Consider the following 12,963-nt stretch of genomic DNA (forward strand, 5'->3'; position numbering starts at 1 on the left):
TGAGTGGGTGGATGGATGGGTGGATGGATGGGTGGATGGGTGGGTGAATGGATGGATGGGTGGGTGGATGGATGAATGGGTGGATAGATGGATAGGTGGATGGATAGATGAGTGGGTGGATGGATGGATGATGGGTGGGTGAGTGGATGGATGAAGGATGGATGGGTGAGTGAATGGATGGGTGGCTTGGTAGGTTGATGGATGGATGGGTGGGTAGATGGATGGGTGGATGGATGGATGATTGGGTAGATGGTTGGATGGGTAGGTTGATGGATGGATGAATGACTGGATAGATGGATGATGGATGGATGGGTGAATGAGTGGATGAGTGGGTGGGGGGTTGGTGGATGGATGGATGAGTGGATGAATGAGTGTGTGGGTGGATGGATGAGTGGGTGGATGGATGGTTGGGTGAGTGGATGGATGTATGGGTGAGTGGATGGATGGATGGGTGGGTGGATAGATGGATGGATAGATAGATGAGTGGGTAGATGGACTGATGGATGGGTGGCTTGGTAGGTTAATGGATGGATGGGTGGGTAGATGGATAGGTGGATGGATGGATGGATGAGTGGATGGATGGATGATGGATGGATGTGCATGGATGGGTGAGTGGATGGATGGGTGGGTGGGTAGGTTGATGGATGGATGGATGGATGGGTGGATGGATGGATGATAGATGGATGTGCATGGATGGGTGAGTGGATGGATGGGTGGGTGGGGGGGATTGATGGATGGATGGATGTGTGGGTGAACAGAGGGATGGATGGATCAGTGGATGATGGCTGGCTGGCTGGCTGGATGAGTGGCTGGGTGGATGGATGGGCGGATGAATGAGTGTGTGGGTGGCCAGACGAGTGGGTGGGAGGATGGATGGATGGCGGATAGAAGGTTTATGGGTGGGTAGATAGTGGGTGGATGAATGGATGGATGGGTGGATGGATGGGTGAGTGGATGGATGGGTGGGTGGGTAGGTTGATGTATGTATGTATGAATGGATGGATGGATGATGGATGGATGGGTAGCTGGATGGATGGATGAGTGGATGGGTGGGTGCGTGCATGAACGGATAAAGAGGACAAAGGCGGCCAGTGCTGTGACTTCTCAGACCCTAGTGCATTTCGCTGGTCACTGGGATTCTCAATCCTTGCAAGTGTGAATGAAAAACACTGACTTCTGTATCACAGAACAAACAGTACTGCAGCCATTCAGCCAGTAATGTCACCTGACCGTGAGTCCTCAGGGAACTCAGGACTGAAACGGATGGAATGCACACACCACCCCCTGCCCCGACCCAGTCCTCAGCCCCCATAGCCGCTCCCAACAGAGCACCCTGAGAGGACTTGGGGGAAAAACAGGATACTGGCCCCAGATAACTGGGGTGCACACCAAACAAATGACTTCAATGAGCTCAGACTCCTGCACGGAGCTTCCTGGGTGGGGCTGTGGTAAGGAACCCGCCTGCCAATGCAGGAGACAGAGAGACGCAGGTTCAATCCATGGGCCAGGAAGATCCCCTGCAGGAGGAAATGGCAACCCACTCCGGTATTCGTGCCTGGAGAATCCCATGGACGGAGGAGCCTGGCGGGCTACAGTCCATGGGGTCGTCAAGTGTCGGACACAACTGAGCATGCACGCCACATGGGTGGACTCAGGTGAGAGACCCGAAGACATCATTTCTTCTTGGTTGTGTATCTTTCTCTCCTGTTCCAAAGCCTCTGTCTGATCTTCACCTCTGACTGTCTACCTCTCACAAAGGAAGTAAGCCAAACCCTCGGCATCTTTCAGACCACATCTATAACACCGCTCGCACATCAGCATCTGATGCATTCCCAGAATCTGTAGCACAGGCTGTGTTGTCAGTGAAATGTCCTCCCCGATCTCCAGTTGCTTAGCAACCTTAAACAACCCAGAGTGGTACCCTGGGTCCTTTCTCACGGAACCTTTTTGATTCTTGCGCGCTCACCGCCAACAAGGGCTGGACACAGATCGCCCCTCCTTGTCCAATCAGCCCCTGGACAATTTCCAGCCCTCAAGGGTCTGTGTCTGCAAACCCCCAAATCAGAGATGACACACGTGTCGTACCATCGGAGGGAGAGAAAGGGACGGGGGCAGATAGACTCCAAGAGAGCCATACACATCTCAGCTTTCCTTTCAGGAAGGAGAAAGGGAGAGCTCGGGCTGGTGTCCTTTATTAAATAGGAAGACTTCCTCGTGGGGATTTTCTCAAGGCAAGAAAAAGAGTCGGACACGACTGAGCTTCCAGACCACAATGAAGTCCTTGTGGACACAGCGGGTGGAGGAGAAGACAGGAAAAACGGAGAGAGTGGCATTGATACATATGCGTGTGTGTGCGTGCTGAGTCGTGTCCAACGCTTCGCGGCCCTGTGGAGCCCCGCCAGGCTCCTGTATCAAAGGGGATTCCCCACAGGAACGCTGGCGTGTGTGGCCACGCCCTCCTCCAGGGGATTTTCCCCACCCAGGGATCGAATCGGCGTCTCTTACGTCTCCTGCGTGGGCAGGCGGGTCCTTTACCCGCTGAGCCACCTGAGAAGACCTGAAACATATACATGACTGTGTGTAAAACCAGAATTTGGTGAGAAGCTGCTCTATAGCTCCGGGAGCTCAGCTCGGTGCTCTTGATGACCTAGAGGGGTGGGTGGGGGAGGCTCAAGAGACAGGAGATACGTGCATAAGAATAGGCGATTCACGTTGCTGTTCAGCAGAAACTAACACAACACCATAAAGTGATTCTCCTCCAATTAAAAAGGATCTTATGATAACTTCAGTTCAGTGCAGTCGCTCAGTCGTGTCTGACTCTTTGCGACCCCATGAAAGCACGCCAGGCCTCCCTGTCCATCACCATCTCCCGGAGTTCACTCAGACTCACGTCCATCGAGTCCGTGATGCCATCCAGCCATCTCATCCTCGGTCGTCCCCTTCTCCTCCTGCCCCCAATCCCTTCCAGCATCAGAGTCTTTTCCAGTGAGTCAACTCTTCGCATGAGGTGGCCAGAGTACTGGAGTTTCAGCTTCAGCATCATTCCCTCCAAAGAAATCCCAGGATTGATCTCCTTCAGAATGGACTGGTTGGATCTCCTTGCAGTCCAAGGGACTCTCAAGTGTCTTCTCTAACACCACAGTTCAAAAGCATCAATTCTTCGGTGCTCAGCCTTCTTCATATTCCAACTCTCACATCCATACATGACCACAGGAAAAACCATAGCCTTGACTAGATGGACCTTTGTTGACCAAGTAATGTCTCTGCTTTTGAATATGCTATCTAGGTTGGTCATAACTTTTCTTCCAAGGAGTAAGCGTCTTTTAATTTCATGGCTGCAGTCACCATCTGCAGTGATTTTGGAACCCAAAAAATAAAGTCTGACACAGTTTCTACTGTTTCCCCATCTATTTCCCATGAAGTGATGGGACCAGATGCCATGATCTTCGTTTTCTGAATGTTGAGCTTTAAGCCAACTTTTTCACTCTCCACTTTCATTTTAATCAAGAGGCTTTTTAGTTCCTTTTCACTTTCTGCCATAAGGGTGGTGTCATCTGCATATCTGAGGTGATTGATATTTCTCCCGGCAATCTTGATTCCAGCTTGTGCTTCTTCCAGTCCAGCGTTTCTCATGATGCACTCTGCATATAAGTTAAATAAGCAGGGTGATAATATACAGCCTTGACGCACTCCTTTTCCTATTTGATAAACCATAATGGAAAAGAATATTAAGCAAAGAATGCACATATACATATAGCCAAATCGCTTTGCTGTACAACAGGAATTAACAATATTGTAAATCAAATTCTTGAAGAGCTGGGAATACCAGACCACCTGACCTGCCTCCTGATAAATCTGTATGCAAGTCAGGAAGCAACAGTTAGAACTGGACATGGAACAACAGACTGGTTCCAAATAGGAAAAGGAGTACATCAAGGCTGTATATTGTCACCCTGCTTATTTAACTTCTATGCAGAGTACATCATGAGAAATGCTGGGCTGGAGGAAGCACAAGCTGGAATCCAGATTGCCAGGAGAAATATCAATAACCTCAGATATGCAGATGACTCCACCCTTATGACAGAAAGTGAAGAGGAACTAAAAAGCCTCTTGATGAAAGTGAAAGAGGAGAGTGAAAAAGCTGGCTTGAAACTCAACATTAAAAAAATGAAGATCATGGCATCTGGTCCCATCACTTCATGGGAAATAGATGGGGAAACAATGGAAACATTGAGAGACTTTTTCTTGGGCTCCAAAATCACTGCAGATGGTGACTGCACCCATGAAATTAACAGACACTAGCTCCTTGGAAGAAAAGTTATGACCAACTTCGATAGCATGTTAAAAAGCAGAGACATTACTTTGCCAACAAAGGTCCATCTCGTCAAAGCTATGGTTGATCCAGTGGTCGTGTATGGATGTGAGAGTTGGACTATAAAGAAAGCTGAGCCCTGAAGAACTGATAATTTTGAACTGTGGTGTTGGAGAAGACTCTTGACAGTCCCTTGGACTGCAAGGAGATCCAATCAGTCTATACGAAAGGAGATCAGTCTTGAAGATTCATTGGAAGGACTGATGCTGACGTTGAAGTTCCCATACTTTCGCCACCTGATGGGAAGAGCTGACTCTTTGGAAAAGACCCTGATGCTGGGAAAGATGGAGGGCGGGAGGAGAAGGGGACGACAGAGGATGAGATGGCTGGATGGCATCACTGACTTGATGGACATGAGTTTGAGTAAGCTCTAGGAGTTGGTGATGGACAGGGAGGCCTGGCGTGCTGCAGTCCATGGGGTCACAAAGAGTCGGACACAACTGAGCGACTGAACTGAATTGAAAACAACACTTCAATACAAAGAGAGAGATACGGAAAACATAGTGATTCCGGCACTCACTGTGTAGATCTGGGGGAGAAAGACTGTGGAGCTGTGAGGAACGCTTTTGAGAAAAGATGGAGAAGACTGCAAAGCCTGAGGACATGACTCACGTGTGCAAAGTGGGAACAACCACCCTGAAAATACAGCTCAGCTTTGCATGCCTGGAGGGGGAGGGCCCTTGCTAAAGCGACCTCCTGCTCCAGGAAACACCTTGTGTGTCTGTCTACAATCTCGTGATGGGCCACGTAGGCGAAGGGAAGTGTGAGATGAAGGTGAACTTATCGCAGCGAGCTCTAACCACAGCCTCCACGTGGAAGCTGCCGGCCGGGGTACGGTTTGGCTTCGTGTTGATCGGCCAGGATACTGTTCTCCGGGGGAACTCCACCAGAGGGCTCTGAGCTCCTCGCCCCCAGGGAAAGTCCTCATAAGGACCTTGGGCTACTGCCGCCTGGGCTCTGTGCAGAGGAACCCTGTCTGCACCAGGAGGCCAGGATCATCTCAGGTTCCTTCAACCAGCCCTGTGGTCCCTCCCGCCTTTGAAGCTCTCATCCTGTTCTCCTACGGGTACTCCGCCTTCACCTCCGCAGGCTATCAGCCTTTGTCATCTTCCTTCAAAGCCCTGCTGTAAACCGTAGCTCTTCTGTGCTTTGCTCGTGTGAAGTGAAGATGCTGTTGTTGTTCAGCACTCGGTCGTGTCCCAATCTCGGCGACCCTGTGGACGGGAGCCCGCCAGGCTCCTCTGTCCGTGGGATTCCCCAGGCAAGAATGCAGGAGTACGTTGCCATTCCCTTCTCCAGGGGAGCTTCCCCACCCGGGGATCGAACCCGAGTGTCTTGCATTGGCAGGTGGATTCTCTATCGTTGAGCTACCTGGGAGGCCCCTGGCGTGTATGCAGTCAAGACTTGACCTGACTCAAAGACACATCCAAAGCTCCAATCCTTTGGCCATCTGATGTGGAGAGCTGACTCAACGGAAAAGACCCTGATGCTGGGAAAGATTGAGGGCAGGAGGAGAAGGGGACGACAGAAAATGAGATGGTTGGATGGCATCACCGCCTTGATGGACATGAGTCTGAGTGACTGGACAACACGGAAGAGACAGGTCTGCCTTTGCCTCCAGGCCCCTGGAGTTCCCTTCTCAGAGCCATGCCTTTGTTTATTTGGGGGCTTAAGTACCTGGACCCTTTAATGATGCAGTTTATGATGGAGACTTTGGGACACACCATGTAAGATCCAAACTCCAGGGGAAGACAGAGACTGCACATATTAGTTTCCTGAACTTCTGGGAGGGGCTGGAGACTTCAGAACAGACATGTGGCTAGTATGTGTTTGAGTACTGATAAATATTGGATGCTGAGCTTCAGGGCAGCTTCCCTGGTAAACAATATGCCATGCATATTGTGACGCATTGATGCTGGCATGAATGGATGGATGGATAGTTGAATTGGTGGATGGATAATTGAACGGGTGGATGGACGGATGGTTGGATAGATAATTGAATTGGTGGATGGATGGATGGATAATTGAATTGGTGGATGGATGGATAATTGAATTGGTGGATGGATGGATGGTTGGATAGATAATTGAATTGGTGGATGGATGGATGGATAATTGAATTGGTGGATGGATGGATAATTGAATTGGTGGATGGATGGATGGTTGGATAGATAATTGAATTGGTGGATGGATGGATGGATAATTGAATTGGTGGATGGATGGATAATTGAATTGGTGGATGGATGGATAATTGAATTGGTGGATGGATGGATGGTTGGATAGATAATTGAATTGGTGGATGGATGGATGGATAATTGAATTGGTGGATGGATGGATGGTTGGATAGATAATTGAATTGGTAGATGGATGGATGGATAATTGAACTGGTGGATGGATAATTGTATTGGTAGATGGACGGATGGATGGGTGGATGGATAATTGAATTGGTGGATGGATGGATGGATAATTGAATTGGTGGGTGGATGGATGGATAATTGAATTGGTGGATGGATGGATGGTTGGATAGATAATTGAATTGGTGGATGGATGGATGGTTGGATAGATAATTGAATTGGTGGATGGATGGATGGATAATTGAATTGGTGGATGGATGGATAATTGAATTGGTGGATGGATGGATGGTTGGATAGATAATTGAATTGGTGGATGGATGGATGGATAATTGAATTGGTGGATGGATGGATGGTTGGATAGATAATTGAATTGGTAGATGGATGGATGGATAATTGAACTGGTGGATGGATAATTGTATTGGTAGATGGACGGATGGATGGGTGGATGGATAATTGAATTGGTGGATGGATGGATGGATAATTGAATTGGTGGGTGGATGGATGGATAATTGAATTGGTGGATGGATGGATGGTTGGATAGATAATTGAATTGGTGGATGGATGGATGGTTGGATAGATAATTGAATTGGTGGATGGATGGATGGATAATTGAATTGGTGGATGGATGGATGGATAATTGAATTGGTGGATGGATGGATGGTTGGATAGATAATTGAATTGGTGGATGGATGGATGGATAATTGAATTGGTGGATGGATGGATGGTTGGATAGATAATTGAATTGGTGGATGGATGGATAATTGAATTGGTGGATGGATGGATGGTTGGATAGATAATTGAATTGGTGGATGGATGGATGGATAATTGAATTGGTGGATGGATGGATGGTTGGATAGATAATTGAATTGGTAGATGGATGGATGGATAATTGAACTGGTGGATGGATAATTGTATTGGTAGATGGACGGATGGATGGGTGGATGGATAATTGAATTGGTGGATGGATGGATGGATAATTGAATTGGTGGGTGGATGGATGGATAATTGAATTGGTGGATGGATGGATGGTTGGATAGATAATTGAATTGGTGGATAGATGATGAGTGGATGGATGGGTAGATGGATAATTGAACTAGTGGATAGATGGGTGGATGGATGGATAACTGAGTTGGTGGGTAGATGGATGGATAAATGAACTGGTGGGTGGATGGATGAGTAGATGGATGGATGGATGATGGATAATCGAATTGGTGAATGGATGGATGGATGGGTGGGTGGAAGGGTGGATGATGCATAATTGAATTGGTAGATGGATGGATGGGTGGATGGATGGATGGATGATGGATAATTGAATTGGTGGATGGATGGATGGATAACTAAGTTAGTGGGTGGATGGATGGATAACTAAGTTAGTGGATGGATGGAGGGAGGGGTGGATGGGTGGATGATGGATAAGTGAATTGGTAGACGGATGGATAACTGAGTTGGTGGATAGATGGGTGGATAAATGAACTGGTGGGTGGATGGATGGGGGAATGGATGGATGGATGATGGATAATCGAATTGGTGGATGGATGGATGGATACCTGAGTTAGTGGATGGAGGGATGGATGGGTGGAAGGGTGGATGATGGATAATTGAATTGGTAGATGGATGGATGGATGGGTAGATGGGTGGATGGATGGCTGGATGATAATTGAATTGGTGGATGGATGGATGGATAACTAAGTTAGTGGATGGATGGATGGAGGGGTGGATGGGTGGACGATGGATAAGTGAATTGGTAGATGGATGGATGGGTGGATGGATGGATAACTGAGTTAGTGGATGGATGGATGGGTGGAAGGGTGGATGATGGATAATTGAATTGGTGGATGGATGGATGGATGGATGGGTGGGTGGATGGGTGGATGGATGATGGATAATTGAATTGGTGGATGGATGGATGGATGGATAACTAAGTTGCTGGATGGATGGATGGAGGGGTGGATGGGTGGATGATGGATAACTGAATTGGTGGATGGATGGATAAGTGAGTTGGTGGATAGATGGGTAGATAAATGAACTAGTGGGTGGATGGATGGATGGATGGATGGGTGGATGGATAGTTGAAGTAGTGGATAGATGGATAACTGAATTGGTGGATGGATGGATGGATGGATGGATGGATGGATGATGAATAACTGAACTGGTGGATGGATGGATAACAGTTGGCGGATAGATGGATAAATGGACTGGTGGATGGATGGATGGACGGATGGATGAATTGAGGGACAGACGTGTGGACTAATGGATTGTGCCCAGTTTTTCTCCTGTCCTGGGCAAGCTCCTCCTATATCATGACCTTTTTCTGCTGGGGACTCACCCTGGACTCCTTACCTTATGGGACAGCTCCTTTAAGGCTGCAGGTGTCTCTGAACTAACTCAACCAGACTGGACTCTCTTGCCTCCTTCCTACTCCAGCGTGTCCCTTCCCCTGTGGGTTCCCCCTCAGCCCATGTCACTGCCCTCAGCCGGAAGCCAGAGCGTGGGACCTCAGGGGCACTGTTACGCCCGTAATCCGGACACCCCTGATCGAGCTGCGAGGCCTTCATCCCATCCTCATCCTCCGCTCGGCACCTTCGACCCGGCAGCCGCCCCCGCCCCCGCCCCACGCTGCCGATCCTGGTGTGGAGCCACGTGGGAACGCCGAGGCACGACACCAGTGGGAGGCGTCACAGGTCTGCAGGATAAGGTCTTCCCGCGAGCGCGTGGGTGGGTGAGCACACCCGAGCCTGACTCAGCGTCGCCGTTACTGTAAGAGCTTCCTCGGCACCTGTGTGTGCCTGAGGGCTGTCTCCAATTTCGGGTCGCCTGCAGACAGACGCCTTCACTGCACACACGCCTTTTACACCCACAGGGACTGTGTGTGTGCCTGCAAGCCCGGTCACGCGGTCATGTCCGACTCTTGGCGACCCCATGGACTGTAGCCTGCCAGGCTCCTCTGTGCATGGGATTCTCCAGGCAAGAACACTGGAGTGGGTTGCCACGCCCTCCTCCAGGGGATCTTCCCGACTCGGGGATTGAACTTGAATCTCCTACATGGCCACGTGCATTCTTTACCCCTAGCGCCACCTTGCGGAGCTGCCACAGAAACGTATGGAATACAATTTACACATACGCTCTTGTGTATCTGTGGGAAAATCATTCCATAGGACGAATTACCAACATCGAGATCGCAGACGCAAAGAGAATGTGGGCACGTTGAAAATGGTATGTAACAGAATTTGTCCAACGTCCTTTGGAGAATCAGACGAATTTGTGCACGCAACACCAGCAGAGCGGAGACTGGATTCTCTGCTCTGTCTTCCATTCGCAGGGCGACTTTTTATTATGCTGCGTAGTGGCCACGTATGGATGTGAGAGCTGGACCACAAAGGAGGCTGAAGAATTGATGCTTTTGAACTGTGGTGCTGGAGAAGACTCTTCAGAGTCCCTATGAAAGCAGGGAGATCAAACCAGTCCACCCTAAAGGAGATCAGTCCTGAATGTTCACTGGAAGGACTGATGCTGAAGCTGAAACTCCAGTCCTTTGGCCACCTGATGCGAAGGGCTGACTCATTGGAAAAGACCCTGATGCTGGGAAAGATTGAAGGCAGGGGGAGAAGGGGACGACAGAGGATGAGATGGGTGGATGGCATCACCGGCTCAATGGACATGAGTTTGAGCGAGCTCTGTCAGACAGTAAAGGACAGGGAGGCCTGGCGGGCTGTAGTCCATGGGGTCGCAAAGAGCTGGACACAACTTTCAACTGAACAGCAAAGGGCATGAGAAATTGCGTTAAAAGTTCTGGACTAAATAAAGATATAACAAGAGAGTGAGGTGCCGAGGACGGACGGGTTCCATGAACTGGGTAACGTTCATGGGAAATGACCAGGCTGATGCCTTTGCCAAGGATGGATAATTCACGCTGGCTTCAAAACAAGACCAAAGGATCACTCCAAGGGAGCTCCCTCCAGTTCCTTAAGGAGGTGTATGCGCCACCTGGTGGAAAGGAGTGGTTCTGACTCAAGTCTTGAGCTATCCTGCTGACTCAGTGCTAAAGTGGAGAAGGAAGTGGCAACCCACTCCAGTACTATTGCCTGGAAAATCCCATGGACAGAGGAGCCTGGTAGGCTACAGTCCATGGGGTCACAAAGAGTCGGACACGGCTGAGCGACCTTCCTTCAGTGGTAAAGAGTCCACCTGCCATGCAGGAGACCCAGGTTTGATCCCTGGGTCGGGAAGATCCCCTGGAGGAGGGCACGGCAACCCGCCCCAGTACTCTCGCCTGGAGGATCCCACGGACAGAGGAGCCTGGGGGGGGGGGGGGGGCTACTGTCCACAAGGTCACAAAGAGTTGGACGTGACTTAGCGAGTGAAACAACAACAGTCTTGAGAGGCATGGATCTGTGAGGCGGATGGACAGAGGCGTGGGCCGATGGGCAGACGGAGAGGTGGGTGCGTGGGTACACATACGGACGCCCAGATGGATGGAGGCATGGACAGACGAGTGGACGCAGATGCGGAGGAGGATGGATGGGTAGTCAGACCAATGGACGGCTGGATGCATGAGTGAGTGATTGGGTGGACAGATGGATGGGTGGAAAAATGGATAGATGGGTAGATGGATGGATGGATGGGGGGAGTGGATGATGTATGCATGGATGGATGGATGATGGATGGTGAGATGGATGGGTGGATGGATGCATGAGTGAGTGATTGGGTGGATAGATGGGTGGATGGATGGATGGATGGGGGAGTGGATGATGTATGCATGGATGGATGGATGATGGATGGTGAGATGGATGGGTGGATAGATGGACAGATGGGTGGATGGATGGATGGATGGATGGATATGATGGATGGATGAATGGATGGATGAATAGATGATGGATGGATGGATAGATGGGTGGATGATGTATTTATGGATGGATGGATGATGGATGGTGAGATGGATGGATGGATGGATGCATGAGTGAATGACTGGATGGATGGTTAGGTGGATAGATGGACAGATGAATGGGTGGATGGATAGATGGATGGATGATGGATGATGGATGGGTAAATGGATGGATGAACAGATGATGGATGGATGGATAGATGGATGGATGATGTATGTATGTATGGATGGATGATGGATGGTGAGATGGATGCGTGGATAGAGGGACAGATGGGTGGATGCATGAGTGAATGACTGGATGGATGGATAGGTGGATAGATGGACAGATAGATGGGTGGATAGATAAATGATGGATGGATGGATGAATGTATGGGTAGATGGATGATGCATGGATGGATGGTTGGATAAATGTGTGCATGGGTGGATGAATGGATGGATAGATGGGTGGATGAATGGATGGATGGATGGTGTATGGATAAATGGATGGATGAATTGATGGATAGAGGGATGGATGGTTAGATGGATGGGGGGAATGGATGATGTATGTATGGATGTATGGATGATGGATGGTGAGATGGATAGATGGATGGATGGATGGATGGATGAACAGATGGGTGGATGATGGATAGATGGATGGATGGATGGATGGATGGATAGATGGACAGATGGGTGGGTGGATGGATAGATGGATGGATGATGGATGATGGATGGGTAAATGGATGGATGAATAGATGATGGATGGATGGATAGATGGATGGATGATGTATGGATGGATGATGGATGGTAAGATAGATGGATGGATGGATGAATGGATGGATAGATGAATGGATGGATGGATGGATGCATGAGTGAATGACTGGATGGACAGATGGATGGATGGATGGATGGATGGATGGATGGTGGGTGGATGGTGGATGGTGTATGGATAAATGGATGGATGAATAGATGGATAGATGGATGGGGGGAATGGATGATGTATGTATGGATGATGGATGGTGAGATGGATGGATGGATAGATGGGTGGATGATGGATACATGGATGGATGGATGGACGATGGACGGATGGATGATGGATGGGTAAATGGATGGATGAATAGATGATGGATGGATGAATAGATGGATGGATGATGTATGGATGGATGGATGGATGGTGAGATGGATAGATGGATGGATGATGGATGATGGATGATGGATGGGTAAATGGATGGATGAATAGATGGATGGATGGATGGATATATGGATGGATGATTAGACGGATGGGTGGATGGATGGATGAATTCAGTGGATGGATGGATGGATGGATGCACTGTTGGATAAGTGGATGGATGGATGGATGCATGGATGGATGCATGGATGCA

The sequence above is a fragment of the Budorcas taxicolor genome, chromosome X, assembly GCF_023091745.1.
Source record: "Budorcas taxicolor isolate Tak-1 chromosome X, Takin1.1, whole genome shotgun sequence".
NCBI classification, from domain to species: Eukaryota; Metazoa; Chordata; class Mammalia; order Artiodactyla; family Bovidae; genus Budorcas; species Budorcas taxicolor.